Below are 20,716 nucleotides of genomic sequence, written 5' to 3' on the forward strand. Positions count from 1 at the left end.
CAAGCAACAATATATATTCATGATTATTTGTAAAGGTTATCACTTATGGACTGATTTTTTGTTTTATTGTGTGGTTAAATGCCAGGGACTTGAACCAGCAAAAACTAACTACATGGTATAAACCCAGAAAACTAAGATGATGGCTCAGTAGCAATCTTCTCTTAATGATTACAGCTATTAGTTAACATTCATTGCACACTGGCATCATTCTTCTCATTTTATAAAATATCCCTGTCTTTTCAAAGGACCAGATTTTGGCTTTTTTTGATCCTTCTTTTTGTTTGTATTTTCTATTTTGTTAATTTCTGTGACTTATTCTGTTGTACTTTTTCAATATTTTAAAATGAAATTTTAGCTCACTAGTTTTCTTTTTTTTCTTATTTATGCATTTAGACCTTACATGTCACTCTTGGTTCTGTTTTACCACCAGACTATTCTCACTGTTATTCCTTTATAAATGTTATATAATTTCCAATTTGATTTATTTTAGCCATGAACCATTTAGTTTTCAAACACATAGTATTTGGGGCCATCTTTTTCTTTAGATTTCTGATTTTGTTCAGAAAAGGAGCTCTTTATGACATGGATTGTTTGATATTTTTTGAAATCTTCTTTATGGCTTTGTACTGCTTGATTTTTGTAAACGTTTTACCCATGTTTGAAATAATCTGTATTCTCTAAATGTTGGCCAGAGAGTCTATATATGATTATTAGATCAAGCGTATTGCTTATGTTGTCCTAATATTCTCTATCTTTATTGATTTTTGCTTGATCCATCAGCTTTTTAAAAAATATTTATTTTGACTGTGCTGGGTCTTAGTTGTGGCATTTGGGATCTTTTAAAAGAGTTTCTCAATTTCTACTTACAATTCTTTTTTTTTTTCTACTTACAATTCTTTAGACTTTCTGCTTTATATGTTTTGAGGTCATGCCTCTAGATACGAAAAGATTCAAGATGCTACATTTTCCTTATAAACTGTTATTTTTATCATTAAATAGTGACTTTTTTCTAATAAGTTATTTTCTTTTTTGCCTCATAGTCTATATTGATAGAAATTTGATTGATAATAGATGGTAAGACAACTCAAAATAGGTTTTGATCTACCAGCAAAACCAACTTTCTTTGGTATTCTCCTGGCATATTATTTTCGATCATTTCATGTTCACCATTTCTGTATGTCTTCATGTTTTTGGTACCTCATAAATTGCTTAGGGCTGTTTTATTTTTTAAATAGGTATAAAACATCTGGTTTTTAACAAATCCAATCACTCATATTTACTGTGATTATATTTGGTCTTATTTCTACTAACATAAATATGCTATGCTTTCTATATGCTATGCCTTCCATTGCTGCTTCTTTTAGTTTTTCCCTATTTGCTATTGTTGCTGCTGTCATTGCTGTTTCCCTTCTAGTGGATTGGCTTAATTTACTGTCTTATTTTTTTTTTCCTTTTTGTAACAGTTACCCTTAAATTTTTAACATACTTTCTTAAAACGGTCTAAAGTTAATTGATACTGCTACACTTAGACCATTTATTGTATTTGTTAAAATTATTTCCTTTCAACTTTCTTTGTTGTAATTTTTAATTATAAAATATGCAAAACAAAATTACTATCACAACCATTTTTAAGTGTACAGTTCAGTAGTGTTAATTATATTCACATTGTTATGCACCCAATCTCCAGAACTCTTTCACCTTGCAAAACTGAAATTTTATACCCATTAATCAACAGCCCCCCCCCCATTCCTCTCTTTCCCCAGCCCTTTATAACCACCGTTTCATTTTCTGTCTCTATGAATTTGACTACTCCAGGGACCTTGCGTAAATGGAATACTATAGTATTTATTTTTTGTGACTGGCTTATTTCACTCAGCATGATGTCCTCAAAAGTCATTCCTACAGGGATTCCCTGGTGGCGCAGTGGTTGAGAGTCCGCCTGCCAATGCAGGGGACACGGGTTCGTGCCCCGGTCTGGGAAGATCCCATATGCCGCGGAGCGGCTGGGCCCGTGAGCCATGGTCGCTGAGCCTGCGTGTCCGGAGCCTGTGCTCCGTAACGGGAGAAGCCACAACAGTGAGAGGCCCACGTACCGCAAAAAAAAAAAAAAGTCATTCATACAACAACTTTTTTTTTTTTTTTCCGGTCCGCGGGCCTCTCACTGTTGTGAGAGGGCCCAGCCTCTCCGCGGCATGTGGTATCCTCCCAGACCGGGGTACGAACCCGTGTCTCCTGCATTGGCAGGCGGACTCTCAACCACTGCGCCACCAGGGAAGCCCCAACATTTTGTTTTTAATATTTAATTTAATTTTACTTTTGGCTGCATTGGGTCTTCGTTGAGGCGCGCGGGCTTTCTCTAGTTGCGGCGAGCAGGGGCTACACTTCGTTGTGGTGCACAAGCTTCTCCTTGTGGTGGCTTCTCTTGTTGCAGATCACAGGCTCTAGGGGCACCGGCTTCAGTAGTTGTGGCATGTGGGCTCAGTAATTGTGTCTCATGGGCTCTAGAGCACAGGCTCAGTAGTTGTGGTGCATGGGCTTAGTTGCTCCGCGGCATGTGGGATCTTCCCGGACCAGAGACCAAACCTGTGTCCCCTGGATTGGCAGGAGGATTCTTATCCACTGTACCACCAGGGAAGTCCACACAACTACTTTTTAAAACACCCCTCCTTCAAAATCAGTCTAATCAATGGTTATGTGTATTTATTTTCTCATTCATAATGGCTTCTTACATTCATTTCTAAAATCAATTTTCATCTTCCTGAAGTACATTGTGTAAGAAGCTGTGAGAAGGTCAGTATGCTGTAAACTCAATCTTTTCCTAAAAATCTCTTTCCCTTCATCTTGAATAATTTAACTGCATACAGGATTTTAAGCTGATAGTAATTTTCCCCTCAGCACTTTGAAGATATTTTCCCAATGTCTTCTTGCATACACTGTAGCTGATGAGAAGTTTTCTACCTAAATGGCATTTCTTTAATAGGGAACTGTCTTTTCTCTTAGTATTTAAGATTTTCTCTGAGATTCATATTTTTATGCTCATGAAAATGGGTCTAGGTATTTATAGGTATGAATGTATATGTATGGATTTCTTTTTCTTATCAAACATTTTAATTTCTGTACATATAGGTATGTGTTTGTGTATCTTTAGAGAGAGAAAGAGTGTGTGTGTGTGTGTGTGTGTGTGTGTGTGTGTGTGTGTATAGAGAAAGAGAGAGTTGTTTTTGTTTAGTTTTACTTGCATCAAGTTCATTTTAATTTTTGAATCTGAAGACTTTGTTTTTTATTCTGGAAAAAAATCATAGGCATTTTCTGTTTGAATATTGCTTATTTTTTATTCTGGAACTCCTATTAGACATATGTTGTGTTTTATCCATTCTCCATTAAATTATTGTTCTTTCATGTTTTCCATACTTTATCTCTCTATTCTGCATTCTGGTAATACAGTAGATAGAAGATTTTTCAGCAAATGATCACTCCCTTTCCCTTGCCCCACAGGAGGAATACACTTCTCTACTACTGATGTGGGGTTGCATAGTTGGGCTTGTTTCTTGGTCTCTTGCTTTTTGCATGAGAACAGGGCTAGCTTCTGGCTTGAGGAAGATGAGATATGTGTGAAGCAGACTTAGACCCAACTTGCAGCTTAGAGACCAGTTGAGTCCTGCCAAGATCAGCCAAACTCCATCCAACCCACAAATGTATAAGAAATATATGTAGATTATTGTGTGATACTAGGATTTGGAGTGTTTTGAAAGGCAGAAAAATTTGACTGATACAGAATTTGGTATTTAAAGTGCTGCTGTAACAAAAACCTAAGTTGTGCAGCACTGGTCTTGGGAATGGGCAGCAGGCAATGATGTACTTGTCATAGGAGAGTGGAAAAATGGCAGCAGTGTTATGTAGTGGAAAAACGTTTGGGAAAATTGTCACCTGCAATAACATGGAAGGCAGAACATGTACTTAATAAACTTGTGAAGTTAGGTGAGATGACTTCAAAGCAGAATGTTAAAAAGTGGGTTGCTGCTAGCTGTACTTGAAAAGGCATAATAAAGAGATGAACTCAAAAAGACCTGCCTGAATTATAGTTGAGAAAAAATATACAGTCCAGAAATTCTGAAACTTACAGGGTTAGAAATGAAACTGTTTATCACCAAATTCCAACTTCAGAGAAAAAGCAAGTCTAGGCTACTATCAGTAATACTTGACCTCAGGGTAAAGACAAAATCAAGGGTGTAACTGCAACACGCTTTGTTAAAACCTCAGAAAAGATAAAGGTGGTATTGCAGGTCAAACTGCCATGAAAGTCAGCTCTGACATGGAGATTAGCCTGCCAAGAAGTGCTCTCAGGATCAAAACCTGTGGAAGAAAGGAAGCAAGCAAGATTGAGCAGAGAAAGAAATTGGGCTATAATGCATTTACAAAAAGACTTCAATCCACTGAAACTAAATGGCTCCTCTGAGTTGTTCCAAACTGAGGCATTGATGCCACACCTTTAAAACCCCATATCAACTAGTCATTACACACTAGATGCCCCCTAGAATGGAGCATCTCCTAGGCATGGTGGCCCGTTGTTTGATATATTATAAAAGATCCTATGCCATGAGATCAAACCCTCTGTAAGCCCTTTGATGGTGGAGATGGTGGAGATACTGCTGGCAGGAAACGAAAATTCATGCATGTAATATCAATTGTAATCAAGATGAGTCATTGCCTTTCCCAGAATCAGGGTCCAAGGTACTTAACTTGTCACCATTTGTTTCTCCTCTAGGGATGATTCCATATTACAGGCTCAGCATTGGTCTCTGTTCCCAGCAAGTTGGACATTTGGCAGCAGTAACAGCTAGCTCAGTCTTGATAAATAGGAACTGTGCTGTGGGCCCCTTGTATAGCCACCATCCCTGCCCCTGTGGCTATGACATTCATGTGCTCATTGTTCCACCTCTGGGGATAGAGGCTATTTGATGCCAACTGTGGTAATCATTCAGTCAATTTGTTCAATACTTCCTCTGTGGTGTATGCTTTATGGTTGGTGCTCACATGTAATACAAAACTCTTGACACTTTTGCCCATCTCCTTAGGTCCATCCATATAACTTTTCCTCAGGCTTCCTCGCCCTCAGTCTAATAATAGTTCTCTTTGCAGGCCCCTGAACAAACTTGTCTTGCCATGCAAAGTCGATGGCCAGGTGTACCACCCAAAGTTCTGATTATTGGGAGAATTTCTCTGCTTTCTTTTAAGCCCACCCAAGAAAGGATCTGTAGTGCAGACGTGATCCTTTTCTTGGCTTTGACCCACATACTGAGCTAAGTCATTCATAAATAAACCTCAGCTTTTTCCTTTTATCATCAACTAACCATTAGGTATCAATCATGCAGCCACAGAGATGAGCTTAAGTAGACAGTGTCTACTACAGATGTTATCTACTAAATCTTTTCACCTGGATAAAAGGGATCTAAAGAAATAAAGGATATGGTCCCAGAGAACCTTGACGGTACCCAAAATATCTGTAATTAAGTCTATAAAGTAGGATGACCATATCTCAAAGAGAATTGTGGAACATTTTGGTATGTAGCATTGACTGGAATCAATACATAGAAAATCCATGACTGTTTTTGAAAGCTATTCTAGCCAAAGCACCACAGGCCTGAGCTAAAAGAAACTGAGACTTTTCAAATGTAAAAAGAAATTTGGACCCCAACTTTCTATAGGCAGGGACCAGACCATGACATCATCTTAGCTACAAAGAAAAGCCCTCTTCAGAAGTGGCTAAGGAGGATGATAAAAAAAAATAAAGATCCTTCCTCACCACAAGAGGACAGAGCAAAGAGCCATGAAGAAGCACAGATGGGACTAGGACTAGAGACAGAACTCTAGTTCCAAGAGATGGAACTAGGACTTCATCAAGGAACATCCCAGACCCCCAAGGTGGAGGTACTTGGAAATACTTGTCTAGCAAGATTTCAAAATTGGTATGAGCCAGTGACTCCTATCTGTATCTCATTCTTCTCCTTTTCAAATGTAAGTGTCTATTATAGTTATCCTGTCCTTGTTCCACCATCATATGTTGAATGTATGAGAGCAGATACCGTATCCTTTAAGTTTCTAGGTCTTTGAATCACAAAGAGATACTCTAAAACTTATATAGATCATGTGATCCTAAACTTTAAATCTGATGTCATGACTGAATGAGACTTTTGGGGTGTCTTGAAATGGAAGTGAGTGTATTTTACATAGGGTTGGTGAATAAAAATTTGTGACTGAAAAAGTAGACTGTAGTAGATTAGATTTAAAACATTGTTCAACAAATAGTCATTCTTTTCCTTCCTCCTCTGGAGAGGAGTATATTTTGCCCCTATTTAATTTGGGGCTTAGCCATTTAATGTCCTTTGGCCAATTGAATGTTAATGGACCTGACAGGACCAGAGGCTTGCAATGTGCTTATATGACTGAGCTTTCTCTCTTGCATTCCAGCTTTTCACATCAGAAGGATATGCCTCAGGTACACTGATCTTTATGATAACAGAAATGTAGGGCATACTTGGACCCAACTTGCAGCTTAGAGCCAAGGTCAGCTGAGTCTAAACTAGATTTGTCAAGCCTTAGTAACAATAGGTGTAAGAAATAAATGAAAGCTTATATTCCCTGCATGCTACCAAGTATATGGGTAGTTGGTTGCACAGCAAAAGCCAAGTAGTATAGGGAGATTTTCTCAGATCAAGAATTTAATTTATGTAGGGAAAAAAAATTATGTAGGGGTAGGGGATTAAGAGATACAAACTACTATGTATAAAATAAATAAGCAATAAGGATATATTGTACAGCACAGGGACATATAGCCATTATTTTGTAATAACTTTAAATGGAGCATAACCTATAAAAATAGTGAATCAATATGTTGTACACCTGAAACTAATATCATATCATAAATCAACTATACTTCAATCAAAAATAAAATAAATTTTAAAAGGATTCAATTTATGAATTGTTTCTTCATTTGCATCTTAGTTGTAATTTAACCTTTTGCTATGACCAGAATGTGGTGCCCAAGCCAAAGTCATATTTTGAAGCCCTAATCCCCAGCACCATGGAATTTGGAGGTAGGTCCTTTGGAGGGCAATTAGAATTACATTAGGTTATGAGGGTGGGGTCCTCATGATTGGATTAGTGCCCTTATAAAAAGAGGAGGAAACATGAGATGGCTCTCTCTCCCTGATTAACTGCTTGAATTGAATCATCAGTCTTCACCTGTCTTTGGACTGGGACTTGCACCATCTGCACCTTCTGCAGGTTCTTGGGTCTTCAGACTCAGACTGGAATTTATATCACTGGCATTCCTAGTCCTCCAGCTTCCAGATGACAGATCATAGGACTTCTCAACTTCTATAACTGCATAAGCCAATAAAGAAATAAATAAATTTATGTATATGCTATATTTATGTATATGTATATCTTATATATGTGTGTGTATCCTATTGGTTCTGTTTCTCTGAAGAATCCTAACTAATAAAGAAATTGGTATTAAGAAGTAGGATGAGGGGCTTCCCTGGTGGTGCAGTGGTTGAGAGTCTGCCTGCCGATGCAGGGGACACGGGTTTGTGCCCTGGTCCGGGAAGATCCCACATGCTGCGGAGTGGCTGGGCCCGTGAGACATGGCCGCTGAGCCTGCGCATCCGGAGCCTGTGCTCCGCAACGGGAGAGGCCACAACAGTGAGAGGCCTGCGTACCGCAAAAAAAAAAAAAAAAAAAGAAGAAGAAGTAGGATGCTGCTGTAACAAATATCTAAAAATGTGGAAGTACCTTTGGAATTGGGTAATGGGTAGAGGATGGAAGAATTTTGAAATGCATGGTAGAAAAATCTCATACTGTCATGAAGAGACTGCTAAAGGTGATGCTGGTGAGAGCTCAGAAAGAAAAGAGGAAAACTAGAGAGAAAGCCTCCACCTTCTTACAGAATACATAAATAATCATGAACAGAATGCTGGTAGAAATGTGGATGGTAAAAGGCCATTCTGATGAGGTCTCAGATGGAAATGAGGAACAGATTATTGGAAACTGGAGGAAAGGCTATCCTCATTATACAGTGGCAGAGAATTTGGCTAACTTGTGTTTGCATTCTAGTGTGTTGTGGAAGGTAGAACTTGCAAATGATAAAACTGGGTATTCAGCTGAGAAGATTTCCAAAAAAAATGTGAAGGAGTAGCTTGGTTCCTTCTGACTGCATATAGTGAAATATAAGAAAAGAGATTTGAATTGAATACAGAATTACTGAGCAAAAAGGAACTAGAACTTAAATATTTGGAAAATTCTCAGCCTGTCCATAAAAAAAATGAGAAAGTGTGTTCAGAAGAGAATGCTAAGCGTATGGCTGACTGACCATTCAATTAGGAGTTTAACATGGGTGTGAATCACAGATCTAATCAACCATCCCAGCAGCAGCACTGCCGGTTTGAACTGAAAGTAATGGAGAGGGGACAAAATGAAGGAAGGGTGTCAGACTTCTTAGACCCTACAGGACCTCAACCATAGTGCTATTAGGCTGTGAACATGTGTTATTCCTCATGATAAGGGAAGAATGGCCCTGAGGGGAAGATCAGCTCAGTGCTTTGTGACCACCTAGAGGGGTGGGATAGGGAGGGAGGGAGGGAGGGAGATGCAAGAGGGAAGAGATATGGGGACATATGTATATGTATAACTGACTCACTTTGTTATAAAGCAGAAACTAACACACCATTGTAAAGCAATTATACTTCAATAAAGATGTAAAAAAAAAAAAAAAAAAAAGAATGGCCCTGAGGGTGATTCAGAGATCTTCAGGGCCACCACCTCACTTTCAACAGGCCAGACAGCCATGGAGGGACGCTATGGAGTGGGACTGCCTGGAGCTGTGGGGGCATGAGGCCCACTGGAAGAACTGTAGTGTAGACTGCGTGTTCCCACTGAGCCATGGGGATGGTATTGGCCACTCCAGGAGATGTGGAGGGCAGAGCATCCAACCAGGACTATTCTCTCACCTTAAGATCCAATGAACTCCAATAAAAATTAATTTTAAAAAAACTTAATTAAACTAAAACTTAAATAAACGCTTAATTAATTTTTACACTAAAAAAAAATCCATTGGGATTTGCCTTGCTAGAGTTTAACTTGCTTGGGACCCAGCATCCATTCCTTCTCTCCCATTTCTCCCATTTAGAATGGAAATGTCTATCCTATGCCTGTCTCACATTGAATTTCGGAAGTGCAGAACTGCTTGGTTTCACATGTTCACTCACAGATGGAGAGGAATTTTTGCCTCAAGATGAATCATAGCTCGAGTCTCACCCATATGTAATTTAGATGGACTTTAGAATTGATGCTGGAAAGAGTCAAGAGTTTTGGCGTTATTCAGGTAGAGTGAATGTATTTTACCTGTGAGAAGGATATAAATTTGGGAAAGCCAGTGGCAGAATACTGTGGACTGAAATGTTTTTGTGTACCACTGGCCCCCAAATTCACATATTGAAGCTCCAATCCCCAGTGTGATGGTATTTGAAAGTAGGACCTTTAGGAAGTGATTAAAGTTAGATTAGGTCATAAAGGTGGGGCCTCATGTAGGGATTAAAGCCCTTATAAAAAGAGGAGACAGGACATCTACTCCAATTTATGGAAAAGGTGGTAACTCTAACTCCCACTAACATCTCCAATTTTCAGCCACCAGAAAGGAAGAACACAAACGGGGGAGTGATAAACATGATCCTTCCTTTTAAGAGCATGAATAAGAAGTTTCACATATCACTTCTGCTCACATTCTATTGACCACAACCTAGAACATGACCACATGTATTAGCAAGGGAGATTAATAGACCATGGTGTGACACCATGTTCATAAATTGAGAGACAATATTGTTAAGACGACATTACTTCCCAAACTGATCTACAGATCCCAAGCAATCTTTATCAAAATCCCAGCTGACTTCTTTACAAAAATGGAGAAGCTAATTCTAATATTATTAAGGCATTTCAAGAATCTCAGAATAGCCAAAACAATCCTGAGAGAGAACAAGGTTGGTGAACTCACACTTCTCGATTTCACAGCATATTGCAAAGCTAGATTAATCAATGCCTTGTGATACTGCCATAAGGATAAATACAGAGATGAATAAAATGGAGAGTCTTCCTAGTTATCATTAGTTAATTTTCAAAGAGGGTGCCAAGACAATTAAATGGGGGAAGGAATAGTATTTTTAACTAATAGTGCTGGAATTTCCACATACAAAAGAAATAAATTGGACCCTTACCTCACACCACATACAAAAATTAATTCAAAATGGATCAAAGACTAAATGTAAGATCCAAAGCTATAAGACTCTGAGAAGAAAATATAGGTATAAATCTTTAGGACCTCAGATTAAGCAATGTCTTAGAACACCAAAAGAACAAGCAAAAAAAGAATAAACAGATAAAATTGGACATGAAATTTAAAACCTTTTGCTTCAAAGGACACCAACAAAAAAGTGAAAAGATAACCCACACAATGGGAGAAAATTTTTGGACATCATCTATCTGATAAAGGTCTAGGATCTAAAATATTTACAGAACACATAACTCAGTAATTAAAAAATCCAATTATAAAATGGGCAAAGAATGTGGATAGACATTTATCCAAAGAAGATATACAAAGGAACAATAAGCAAATGAAAAGATGCTCAATACCATTAGCCATCAGGAAAATGCAAATCAAAACCACAATGAGATATCACTTTACACACACTAGGATGCCTATAGTCAAAAAGACAGATAATAACAAGGATTGCTGAGGATGTGCAGAAATTGGGACCCTCATAGACTGCTGGTGGCAATGTAAAATGCTGCAGCCACTTTGGAAAACAGTCTGATAGTTCTTCAAATGATTAGACATAGAGTGACCATTTGACCCAGCAATCCCACTCCTAGGTACATACCCAAGAGAAGTGGAAATATCCACACAAACAATTGTACGTGATGTTCACAGCAACATTATTCATAGTAGTCCAAAAATGGAAACCTATCAAATGTCCATCAACTATGAGTGGATTAAATTAAGTGTGGTATATCCATACAATGGAATTATTATTATTCAATAAAAAGAAATGACATACTGATACATGCTACATAGATGAACCTTGAAAACATTATGCAAAATCAAAGAGGCCAGTCACAAGGGAGCATATATTGTATGATTCTACTTAAATGAAATGTCGAAATAGGCAAATCTATAGAGACAGAAAATAGATTCATGGTTGCTTGGGGCTGAAGGGCTGAAGGGATTGGGGTGACAGCTACGGGATATGGGGTTTGGGGAAGGTAATGACGATATTCTAATATTGGGGCGATGGATGCACAATTCTGTGAATGTACTAAAAGACATTAGATTGCACACTTTAAAGGAGTCAAATGTACGGTATGTGAATTATATCTCAAAGTGGTTTTAAAAAAGAAAAAAACATCCAGAGTGTTTGGTTGTGTAGCCATGTGTTCAGCTGAAACTTCTATTGCTATGGAAGAAAAGGAGAGTATACATTTAGAGACAGTAAGCAGTCTCTGCCATAGGGAGTACTCTGACCTTTGGCACTATTAGTACAGTTTCCAATTTAGTAGCAAATCATGTTACATTAAGAATGCCCAATATCATTAATATAGTGACTTACTGAATTAATGTGACATTATAGCAAGAGCAACGAAGTAAGAGTAAGGTTATTTGGATGCTAGTCCTGACCCTACCCTTTTACTAGCTTTATGACCTTGGTAAGTTGCAATGTTTTTAAGTATTAAACTGCTCATCCAAAAGGTAAGGATTAAATGAGATGATTGCTACGTCCATTGAGTTCTAAGGTCATTTGATTTCAACTCTACAAATGGATATTTTCAGACTGTTTCCTCCCTATTTGTCATTTCAAGAGTCAAGCACTTGCTTACAGTGTTCCCAGGAGCCCCCCTCATGTATAACGACTACTGTAAATATTGTTCAAATAATATTTACTTCTCATTCTCAAATAGTTCATCTTTGATTCTCCATTCAAGAGTTTGTATTTTACTATTTGAGGCACTGAAAGTGAATGAGAGCTTTTCTCCCTAATATTTATTATAGACTTAGGGCTAAATTAGATCAGGGTAACAAATCTAAAACCCTGACTTTACTTTTTAAATTTTTTTCTTTTTTTTAATTTTTTTTTTTTAATTTTTTTTTTGCGGTACGCGGGCCTCTCACTGTTGTGGCCTGTCCCGCTGCGGAGCACAGGCTCCGGACGCGCAAGCTCAGCGGCCATGGCTCACGGGCCCAGCCACTCCGCGGTATGTGGGATCTTCCCGGAGCAGGGCACGAACCGGTGTCCCCTGCATCGGCAGGCGCAGTCTCAACCACTGCGCCACCAGGGAAGCCCAGTACAACTTTTTTAACATAAAAATAAATTACTTTTACATTGCTTACTAAAGATAGTTATCATCAATTAGATACACAATTCTTAGTTTATTGTGCTTTAACTAAAATATGATTTATCTACTAAAAAAATGAAGCCAAATGGAATATAAATGGTTAATGTAGAGATATCAAAAGAAGAAATGATTGAATATAAAATCAATCCACTGATACAACCCAGCATTTTTATTAAAGAAATTGCCATAATTTTTAGGAAGGAAAAGAATCTTAGATGAAGTGATGCCAGTTACAGTATATGAGAGTTATACTAGAGTTTGTTCATTTAATTTACTGAAACTAAATATTCTTAGAGGGCTGGGGATAGAAATTTTTCTATCAAGAACTGACAATCCAGCCTTACAGCTACAATATAACTGCACTCTTATCACAAGGTCATTGCCTGAATTTCGGCAAAATTAATTCAAGAAGCTAACCTATCTCTTTACACTAATGCTTCCCAAACTTTGGAGAGCATAACAACCACCTGTGAGATTGTTAATATGCAGCATTCTAAACCGTATCCCCTAAAGATTCTGATTCACTGTGTCTGGAGTTGGGCCTAATAATCTACATTTTAAAATGCACCTTAAGTGTTTGTGATACAGCTAATTTACAGACCAGACTTTTAGAAACACTGCCTGAGTTAGTTTAGAAACACCCATTTTCCTTTTAAACCCTCCAGCCATTAACAGTCCGTTAGATAAGTAATATACCTTCAGTGGTGAAAAGGAAGAATAAATTCCAAATGAGTTCTATCATCCCTTTCTGAAGTTCATATGAAGGACTGTATTCTCTTCTTAGATTCCTTGTTACCTAATTTAAGAGTTCCTTTTTAGAGGGGGAAGCCCTAGAATTTAATCTGAGGTACCCAAGTCTATTCTTAATCAGCAAATACTATTTCTATAGCTTTTAAAGAAACACCTAATTCCTGAGTTGATTTCATCACAAATGTTCTTCCATATCATGATAGCAAACATGTAATAAAATCATTGTCAGTAGGGACTTCCCTGGTAGCGCAGTGGTTAAGAATCCGCCTGCCAATTCAGGGGACACGGGTTCGAGCCCTGGTCTGGGAAGATCCCACATGCCGCGGAGCAACTAAGCCCATGCGCCACAACTACTGAGCCTGCACTCTGGAGCCCACGAACCACAACTACTGAATCCTGCACACCTAGAGCCCGTGCTCCAAAACAAGAGAAGCCACCGCAGTGAGAAGCCTGCCTGCACACGACAACGAAGAGTAGCCCCCGCTCACTGCAACTAGGGAAAGTCTGCGCACAGCAACAAAGATCCAATGCAGGCAAAAATAAATTAATTAATTAATTTAATTTTTAAAAAAATCATTGTCAGTAAAAATTTCCTTCCCAGTGAATTACCATTTCCCTTAGATGAGTCTTTCTATATTTTAAAAAAACGTATTTACTCTCTTTAACATAGTTTTAAAGTTCTTTCAGACAAAAAAGTATTCACATCTTTATAAATTGTTATTATTTGTTTTCTGAATTAATTTATGCAATATGAAAATAGAAAGCTTACAAATGCAAACCATGTTAACAGTAGAAGAATTTGGAGAAAAATTCCTCTATTTTGGAAGTCTGACAGTTCTGAACTGTCTTTTAATTTCCTAGTTTCTTTTACTTCCACTTCAAGAGAAACAAAATTGAAATTCATTTTTCTCTGAAAGGGCTAAAAGAAACTTGCTGTATAGCACCATTTACACGAACTATTCAAAAGCAGTTAGAGCATTATGGAGTCTAAAGGGCAGTACTTAAAACCACTCAGCTCTTGCCTATTAAAGACAGGGTACTTTCCTCCTTACCTTGATCTACTTCTGTTTTCCATTAACCACTTTAAGTAGTCAGTAGACATGGGTTTTATCCTTAGTTTTAACTTGCCTGCAAAGCCATTTCATTCAGTAAGTATATACTTATCAAAGAACCATTGTCCACATAGACCTGTGTCAAATACCTTGGGAGATCAGAAGGAAGACAGGGAAGAAGGGAAGGAGGGCGAGAAGGAGGGCAGAAGGAAGGAAGGAAACAAAGTTTTGACCACGTGTACGGATTTGTAATCTATTTTGGCTAGCAGTTATATGTATTATCCAGCTCATATGTATTTACAGCTCTACTCCTCATAAGTCATCTTGACTCAGTTTCCTCTGATTGTAGTACATGAGGTTGGCTTAACTGCTGCTCTTGCTTCCCTGAACTGTTTCAGAGTCTCTATTAGTGAGTCTTTATAGCGTTTCTCTGCATAGTATGCCAATAATTATTCTACTACAACTGGTCCAGAAGCTGTTTGTATCTACAGTCATCTATCCATGGCTTATACCTGACCCAGTGGAAATGTAATCAGCATAATTTACAAGCTCCATGTCATCATTCTTGATGAATATTTATTAAAATTTGATGTTAAGAATTAGGCAACATTGCCTAAAAAGTTAAAAAGTATCTCATAATCACTGAAGACTTTAGTATAGCTATTACTTTCTATATTGTGTCAGTTTTACAGTTCATTGCTAAAAATATCTTCCATACTTTTGTGAACCAGCAGTCCAGAGAATATATCTTATTGAGCCCAATTTCTTGTTATCCACGACATAACATATCTGTGTAGTGCTACAATAGGTGGATACAGTGGTCAAATTTAGATCTGAAAATATTTTGCCTTGTCTTAATTTCCTCAAGATAGGCTGTTCTACTACCTATCTGCATTAGCTTTCTATTGCTACTGTAACAAGTAACCACAAACGTAGTGGCTTGAAACAACACACACGTTTTATCTTACATTTCCATCGGTTAGAAGCGGAATACAGATTTCACTGAGCTAAAATCAAGGCAGCCTTCCTTTCTGGAGACTTCATTTCCTTGCCTTTTCCAGCTTCTAGAAGCCATCTACATTCCTTGGCTCATGGTCCCTTTATTCCATCTTCAAAGCTGCTCCTCTGTTGCCATATCTACCTCTGACCACAGCCAGGAAAGTTTCTGGCTGTGGTCAGCAGTAGATTCATGTGACTAGATTGGACCCAACTGGATAATGCAAGATAATCTCCCCATCTCAGGGTCCTCAACCTTAATCAAATCAACAAAGTCCCTTTTGCCATGTTGCCACATAAGGTAACGTATTCACAGGTTCCAGGATTAGGACTTGGACATCTTTGGGGAGCCACTACTCTGCCTTCTGTGCTGTCAGTCTCAGTCCACAGGTAAGATGAATGTAACACATGTATTTGATCTATTATGTATCTATATTTATAATTAGAGGACATTCATAATCATATGAAAATATTTTTGTATCATATTCCACTATTGGCTTCCAAGTACATTGTTTTACCCTTAAGAACACCTTCACAGAAAAGACTGTGAGTAAAGCTGGACTTTTAATATTATCCTTCTCGGCCACTTTAATGATTGGGTGTCTTTGACATAGGATACTACTAATTTAAACAGAATTGTTTATATTACTGCATACAGCTTTGTGATCTTAATGAATTTGTTTAAACATTCAAATTTAGTATCTGCCCCAGTCTAAGAGGGACAGATATTTCATAAATAATTGCTACTATATATTGAGCTCTATTATGAGTTTCACATTCATTACTTCATTCTCTTTTTGACTAAATGCTATAAAAGAAGTCTATTATTCCCATTTCACAGATGAGGAAACTAAAGTTTCTAGTATCACAGAACTAGTAAGTAGCAGAGTGGGGCATTCAAATATAGGTCTTTCTAAGATATATAATTTTCCACTATATTGTGTTAAATTTCCATAAACATTAAGTAAATCAAGTTATGTGTGGAGGTATATTGTTATTTCCTGCACATATCATGAATTCCTCATGCTAAACAAACATCCAATGTATTACATAGTGGTCTTGGGCCACAAATAATTTTAGAAATGCACAACTGACACAGTTCAAAGGGCTTAGACAGAAGCATACTGGCTAGCAACAAAAAGTGATAGTAAATATTTTTATAAAATCACTAGACTTGTTTTACCTTCACTGTTGATGTCTTCTAACTTGACTAAACCGTCCATGTGGTCTGTAGTGCCCCTATTGCTTAGAGATACCTGGAAGACAACATCATGAAAAATTCCTCATACAATGTTTATATCACTCCCAGAACACAGATGTATTCTTTAAGAACTGCTATTATATTGTTCTAAAACTCTGTGTAAGCAGTTTAAATCCTTTCACTACCTAAGCCAAAATGAAGAGAAGGATTGTTCAAACAGAAAATCTGAATAATTCAGTCCTCTCTTGGAAGGAAACAAAGTTAATCTCTCTGGACTCTATATAGTTGAAGAATCACTGGATCATTACACAAGTCTCTACCTCACTTTGGATGTGTAGATTTTGAAGACCCATGGGCATAAAAGAAAACATTTTTAAACTCGTGCACAAAACTTATGTAAGTATGATCAAGTATATAATGTTAAGATCAATATTTTGTTTAATTTAACCTGTCCTTTAAAACAAAAGATCAGCATGTTTGAAATGATTTAGATTTCTAAAGTCCATCTATTATTATGAAGCTTGGGAAAAGGACCCAGAAGCTGCTTAGCATTTCTATTTTTTCATGAAGTGGTTCTTTAGCAACCTTGAAGTCTATATATAAATATAATAACATATTCAACCTTTAACCTGTCAATCCATATAAGCAACAAATAAAGAAAAAATAAAACAGGCAGATTTCCCTCCTATCAACCTTGATTTAATCTATATTACTCTTGATTGGATAGGACAACCAGAGTCTTTTCTTGGAAAAGTTTCCCACCTTACAGGTACATTTCATTTTGAAATATCTAGGACCCACAGACTATACTATGTCTTAAGAATTTTTTTGCTATAATTCTAGACGTATAAGACTATTCGACTTGTTTATTGATTCAATTCAATTTAGTTCTCTGATCATTTAGTATCTACTATAGATTGACATCAGCCTTCAGAGTAGTGTCAGATTTCACAGCATTTTGTGTATCTTCCAAAATAGAGAATAAAAAGTAGCAGCTCAGATTAATTCGTTAGCAGACTTCATGCCCATGTTAAAATTAAACTTTCTAGATCCTTTAGGGTAGAAGGTATAATTTTGTTTGTTCTAATTTTTTTAATTTAAGTAACTTTAGTTAGGGCAGATCATTCATTAGCGTTCCCACAACTCCTTACTGTCTTAACAGTTTTTCTTCGCCCATTTACATTAGCTATATTGAACCCTTGCAAGCATTTGAGTTTCAGCCCCAGAAGAGTCTAATCACCTTATTTTTAATTAGAAAACAAATGTTCACAGAGATTAAATAACTTGGCCAAGGTGACCCAGCTAGTTAGTGGCACTGAGCCAGAGTCAAAATCCAAGTATACTGGCCTTTTCTCTAAGGCACTGTATTCATTTCACTACTTTTTCTTTCTCTTTATCAGCACCTAACACTTATCTGAAATAAGAAGCCTCTGTGGGGTTTTTTTTTTTTAAGTTTTAAAAACTGCATCGTGGCACTTACAATTTTTATTCATATCTCAAGTTTAAAAATATCATTAACAGATTAAGCACATTACTACATGCTGTTTTGGTGTTTGCACTACTCCCCCGCCTTTCCACTGCCTTTTAGCTGTCCAGAGAGCTAGTAAAGCGAAAAGAGAGTTATAAAATTACAAAAGAGAAAAGAATGAAGGTTTAGATAGTTGAACAGGCATGGGGGGAGTGGCGCGTTATCGGAGGGAATAACTGTAGAGGAAGGACAAGGAAGAAGGAAAAAATGAAACAGTGGTTCCTGAAGACCTGAGATAGGAAGTGTTAAGAAATAAAGACAGCTAGGTCATCAATCATTGTTGCTTTAGGGGATGTGCTGATTCTAGCAGATTTTTCCTTAGGCTCATGTAGCCAGCACCAAACAAAATTGTGAAGTATGCAAAGCTCCTCTTGGAATTCTTTGTACTTTCTTGCATTCAGCTCTATTTTTTTAAAAAATGCAGTGCTTTTTCTTCTTTCTCTGATCCATCTCAGGCTGAAAACCAGCTCTCATTTAACACCTTAGTTTTAAGACTTACTCTCTCCTGGACTGTTGACATTTGAAGTCCTATCTTTTAATTGCAGGATACAAGAACCTTTCTGAAAGGGATCATTTAAACATCGGTGAGCAGAGAGGAAATTATTTGAAGATGAAGGAATCCTGCCTTTATGTAAGGTGCACTTTATTCATATCAAGCCTAATTTCTAAAGTACCCAGCATACCCCCTTTCCCTATTCAAAGCCCTAGGTTAAATTTTTAATGGACAAGAAAGGTGCAGAGTCTGAGAAGGCAATGGCAATCACCAAGTAAATACTACATTTTTATAAAATTAACTAAGGGAAGCATCAATGAAGATACTTATTCCAAACAAGCTGATGTAACCCCTGGCTTATATTCAATTATCTGTGTGATTCATGGGAAAGTTACATTTCTCATCAATTATCTACTTAGTTATTCAGTAGAGAAAATATTCAGTAGTGGACCTTAACCAATTTAGTATTTATAAACAATATCTTATTTCTCTTCATAATTGAGAGTAGAATAAGCATAAGTAAAATAAGCAGAATTTCCATAAATTAGTAAACTGAAGTCACTAGAAAGTTGATTGCTGTAATCAAGATCATGAAGGTCAGTAGAAAAATAAAAGCTTACTCAAAACTTCTGGATTCTGGAGCTAGACTGTTTGGTTTCAAATTTGGGTTCTGCCACTTGCCTCAACACCTCATCTACAGAATGGTAATAATAATAATACCTGCCTCATGCAGTTGTTATGAGGATCAAGATAATACTCCCATCAAAGTGTTTAGAACCTGGTTTGGTGCTTTATAAGTGCTTGTTAAATAAAATACTATGACTATTATTTCTTTCTTGACTCTGAAGGCAACTAGTTAGGTCTACAAAATGACCTCATAAATCTGACATATAATTCAAATTGACATTGAACTTACACATCTATATCCAATTAACTCATTGCCTTGAACATGGTGCAAATGAAGAAAAGGTTATTTCATTTTTTGCATAGCTACAGACTTCAACATATCAAAAATGCACTTTCTTTGAAAGGAAATTGGACAGCAGAGTGTGCATGAGGCATCACTTCTCAATTTTGTTATGTTTATAAAATGATGGAGAGTATGTTTGCCTTCAAAGTCCGTAACTTTTTTCCAACAGCTTTACTGAGATATAATTTACACATTATTACAATTCATCCTGTCAATAGTGAACAACATTAGTGTTTATTGATTGGCTACTATGTCCCAAGTAATAAACACATTGTTTCATTTAATCTTTATAAAAATTCTTTAACATAGGTACTGTTATTCCCAATTTAATGACTAAATTATAAGTTAAACACTTTGCAGCTAGCAGTTGAGATGAGGTTTGAACTCATGTTCATATGACTCCACTATTTCTCCCATATCATGCTGCCTTTCTCTGGAAAACTACTTAGTTCTCTTTCAGAGGTTGGGTGGGAAAGGAGGGAAACGTAACCCTTTGATGGTATTCATAGTTAAACAAACTCTAATTTTTAACTTGTCAAGAGTCAAATGTATAAGAAATAGCAGTAATTGGAAGCTGTTTCCAGAATTTCAAATCAAGGATGATACGATAATACAAAATAGTATTATTTCAAAGAAAATAAGCAGTAATAATGCTGATACACACAAATTACAATGCCAATATACACTACCCTTGGAAGGATTTAGCACTTCTTAGTAGCATATTACACCCAGTTACTGCATTCTCACCAAATGAGTTAGGGTAGAGGTTGAAAATGAGTAAACAAGAGAGATCATGCAGGAATTCTTATCCATCGTTTAGTCTTTTCACATCACGTGTTATCTTAAAGTCAAATCTCCAGACATCTTCATGCTTGGAATTACTTAAGCGGTTTTGCCACAATTCACGTATTTGGGTGGTTCTTATATGTTAGGCAGCATTGTGCTAGCCGCTAGTTGTACAAAGGTTTTGGGGGGGTTGTTTTATGACTCTAGTGCAGCTCAGTTTACATTTTAATTTAGGCTTTCATACGGAGTGGTAATTAGTGTACTATAGTGTATAGATAGCCAGTGGGCTTTGGAAGCTGGATTGCCTCTCCACTTACTGTGTGACGTTGGCATTTGACTTTTGAGAAACTCGATTTTCCCATTTATAACACAACTAGCTTCAAATAATGGCTGGTATTATCTACTTTCAGGTGCACACACCATGCGAAGGTGCGCCTAAGAAAATGTTACTTCCTAACATCTAGAAGAATGGGTTTCTCGCCCGTTTTTTCCCCTT

The sequence above is a fragment of the Leucopleurus acutus genome, assembly GCF_964270905.1.
Source record: "Leucopleurus acutus genome assembly, chromosome: 11".
NCBI lineage: Eukaryota > Metazoa > Chordata > Mammalia > Artiodactyla > Delphinidae > Leucopleurus > Leucopleurus acutus.